Source organism: Rattus norvegicus, chromosome 2 (genome assembly GCF_021556685.1).
Source record: "Rattus norvegicus strain SHRSP/BbbUtx chromosome 2, alternate assembly SHRSP_T2T, whole genome shotgun sequence".
NCBI classification, from domain to species: domain Eukaryota; kingdom Metazoa; phylum Chordata; class Mammalia; order Rodentia; family Muridae; genus Rattus; species Rattus norvegicus.
The window spans coordinates 25,109,590-25,113,623 of record NC_141535.1 but is presented as its reverse complement, the minus strand read 5'-3'; the positions used below and the strand labels follow the sequence as shown (position 1 = coordinate 25,113,623).

Genomic DNA, 4,034 nt, shown 5'->3' with positions numbered 1-4,034 from the left:
ACTTATGTATGAATGGGAGCATCTCACACTTGGCTACACTGACATTTGACAGAATGCTACTAAAGAGAAGTGTGGGATCTATCTGATTTGTTTCCTGTTGTGGATAGCCCTGGTGCTGTTTGTATTTTGATGCTAATTCTGTTTGCCCAAGATGGGCTTCCTGGGACAAGGAGTGAATCACTTACTCAGATGACTTCCTGTGAACCTTTTCCTAATGAATCAAGATTTCTAGGAACCAATCACTGGGCTAGGAGTAGGCGGGACTTCCGGGTTGGAGAGGGGAAGAGGAGAGGCAGAAGGAGGGGTGGGGTAAGGGGGTGGAGGCCAGAATGTGGGTAGGGGAGACCCCCTCACCCCACCCCCACCCCATTCAGGTGGCGGATCCATTGGGATCCAATACCAGAGGATTTATTTTAGAATGACTTACAAATTAGGAAGCTAGTTGCTGTGCCCAGAGATTGTGTTACCTGTTGAGTCTAAGCTAAGATTGTGTGGTGTTTCCCTTCATGCATTGACTCAGCTGGGTTCCAGAGAGAAAGGTAAAGTGTGGGTTTGTGAGAAGTGCAAACCAGCTAGCCGTGTGTATTTGGATGTGTGGGCTGGCATGGCAGCGATCAGCCATGGATGCTTGGAGGTCATGGAGGCCGGGAGTCCGCCGGGGCCAGAGAGTAGCCGGCAGTAGCGTGGTGGCTAATTTTATGATTTCACACAGCAGTTTCCGTACATGGTACCTTTCACATTTGTGGATGTTATTTATTCTCAAAGTGCAGGAGTATAGCTAGTGTCTGTTCATTAACGATATTCTAGTCTCTCTTGTAAAACATGTAGACACCGCTTCTCCTTACTCTAATTTTGCTCTTATACTGAAGAGTTCTGCTGTCGTACATGTAAGCATAACTCTTCCTATGTTCTCATTTAGAAAATGGTTTCCGTGTGTTGACTCTGAACGCTGTATGTTGGTGGCAGTAACGTCCATCTCTGTGATCTTGCCGGTGATTACACATCGCACTCCTTCCCTTGGTGTCCTTTTCTCCAGTTGTTATCTTTAGATCCTCAGGTCACCCAGGACAGATTTGCCCCTAAAAGTTTTACGTGTCAGGGAGAATGTTTAAGTATATGTTCTGCATTAATGTTTTTAGCATATCTTGCAGGTGTATTCCCGTGGTTGTTTTCTTATCTTTGAACCGGGACAGTTTCTCCTAGATCTGCTGTTTTCCCCAGGCAGTGACTATCCACACCACCACTTCTTTCCTCTGTAATCTTTGTGCAGTCATTCGGTCTGCAATGGGAGCTGGCCAGGGAACAGTGATGTCGAACAATAGGAAACCACCCTGCTCACTTCAGGTATGTCTTTGCCCAGCACAGAACCACCCGTTATCTTCATGTCCAGTCACCGAGATGGTTTATGGTGATGTGGTGGGGAGTAGAGTGGACAACCCCAGGCTTCTCCTGGGACCCCCATTTTGTTCTCAGGACATTGTGAGATCCTATGACCCATGAGCCATTTGTTTAAGGTTTGATGTCATTTCTTTTAGTTCCATCATCTCTGCTCTATAGTAAGCTGAGGTTACTCTACTCCTCATCACCTAGGCTCCCATCCCTTGTTAGACTCCAAATAGGGAAAATAAAAATGATATGCCCAACAGACATTACCATATATGTCATGTACATGATGCACAAAAACTAAGGGGGAAAAAGAAAAACCAACATACTATTATAAAGCTTTGATTGTGAAAGAGAAAGTGGTGCTGTGCCCTGCTATACCACAAAGAAATGTTAGCAGTGCAGCTGGGCCTGCCCGCCATGTGCTTTTATGGTTACTATGCTTCATAGAAAGGCTTTGTTCTAAAAATGGGCTGGTAAAGCACCCTTCAAGCTTGCTCGTCCTTCACGCTGGGAAAGGAAGAGAGTACTCATATGGGTACAAAGGAAGCACAGGGCAGAGGGATGGCCCCCTCTCCCACCTGGCCTATAGCTATCTTGCCTCAGGTGAGACCATGCCGCGTACATGAGGTCTCCCATCCTCCTTTATGCTTTGGTCTCCACTTCCTTGTCTGAAGCACGTTTTTTAGGATCCACTCAATGGAATTGTGACTGCCCTGGTTTTACTATCAGTATTTCTTTCTTGAAACTTGGCAAGGTTTGTTATTCCTATTTCTGATGGGGCGGGTGGAGTGATTCAGCTTATGTCTCTCCCATATTTCCTGGAAGACACTTTTCCTTTTAAGAATTATGGATCTGGAACACATTTTGAACAACCTGTTTTCAACCAGTGTGTTTGGCATGAGCTCTTTTAAAATAAAATGTTCGTTACTAGCCCCACTGGTGAATTCTTTTTTTTTTTTTGGGGGGGGGAGTTTGATGGTTTTTTTTTTAATTTATTTTTTTTGCCTCAATTAAGTCATATTTTATTTGTTAATAACTTTCCACAGTGACAGTGACCTTGAAGTTGGCATTGGAAACTCTTCTTAACATAAAAGCTCATGTGATTGAGAACTAAATGTGCATCAATTTATCCTTTGCTTTCTGTTTTTTTTTAATTTAGAGAATACTTTATTAGTTTTTGTAATCAAACCCACGTAGATAAGACCTTACATATTCAATACAGTGTGTTACCCCTGTACAAATGGAAAAAACTTAAGTTCAACATTTCTAGACCAATATGGCTGTTAATTTCTGTACAGTGCCAACTCAACACAGTAAACGGGGATACTTTTTTCCAAAGTTGACAGCACAGCTAAAGTTTCAAAAAATTCAAATTATATAACTGTATATATATATATTTATATTTATATAAAAAGACCAATAATAGCAGTGTGTTATGCATCAACAGCAGCAACAACTTTTCCAGGTTCTGCAGTCATCTGAACAAAACTGTAGAGACATCCAGCACACTCCATTAAAAAAAAAAAAAGTAAAAAAACAAAACCCGAGAAAACAGCACAGTTCTGTTACTCTTGTGGTATCTGGCACCATTTTTTTTTTTTTTAAATTAGCTTCTCAATCATCATCTGGAAAGAAAACATTCTGAGCAACATCATTAAAAACAGCTCTGATAAAGCACGGTCACTACTACGTATCATAAAGCAGGTACAAGCTATTTTACATCCACAGAGGTATGATACAGTACTGTCCTACATCTATAATACTAGCGGATACAATTTAAAAGGCATTATTTGAGACTTGATTCTACTTTTCCAGCTGAGTGCCCAAAGGATGGTGTGACACAGCTTTGTAAAGAAACATACTCTAGACAGGATTTCCTTTCACTAGTGGCACAGTTCTAAGGATTCATTCGCTCCATGAATGTCAGCTAAAACCGTTATTAAAAAAATGAAATATCCCTAGAACAAAACCGTATAACCACCGGATTCACATGAAGATGACCTAGTGGAGACAAGCTGGACCTCACCTTACCAACAAGCTATCAAATCTGTTATGTTTAAACAGTGAGACCTCCAAGGAAGGAGATGCCAAGTAGTGCTTCAAAGCTTCGGACCACAATCAAACACAGCATCCTTTTCAACAGAAGCAGAAGCTCATCTGAATATGCTCAAGGATGCTGACATCAACATTTAATCATCTCCTCACTCATCCAGGAAGAAGGGGAGATCAGTTACTACTGTACTTTATTGTGTTCAACCAAATCACCATGTTACAATAATAGCAAGCTGCCATAATAAAAAATAAGGCTCCTCTATCCCGCACCAGATAGCATCATTTTACTTTCAAGCCTAGAAATTGCACACTTGTATATAAACCAACCGAAGATGAGGATTGAGAGTTCGTCTTGGTGGATTTTTCCTTTGATGAATATGAAGTGTCCTTCCTTATCTTTTTTGATGACTTTTAATTGAAAATTGATTTTATTTGATATTAGAATGGCTACTCCAGCTTGCTTCTTCTGACCATTTGCTTGGAAAGTTGTTTTCCAGCCTTTCACTCTGAGGTAGTGTCTGTCTTTGTCTATGAGGTGTGTTTCCTGTAGGCAGCAGAATGCAGGGTCCTCATTGCATATCCAGTTTGTTAATCTA

At 41.4% G+C, this 4,034-nt stretch overlaps 1 long non-coding RNA gene across 2 annotated transcripts; it reads left to right on the top strand.

The window, feature by feature from the left end:
• Positions 1–259: 259 nt before the first annotated feature.
• LOC147995984 (uncharacterized) lies at positions 260–3,700 on the top strand. 2 transcript variants are annotated; one of them, XR_015677599.1, is made up of 3 exons: positions 260–539; positions 1,194–1,344; positions 3,451–3,700. It is a non-coding gene; the product is annotated as an uncharacterized LOC147995984 (long non-coding RNA). The 2 variants fall into 2 exon arrangements; XR_015677605.1 differs by lacking the exon at positions 3,451–3,700 and adding an exon at positions 2,433–2,515.
• The last annotated feature ends 334 nt before the right edge of the window (positions 3,701–4,034 follow it).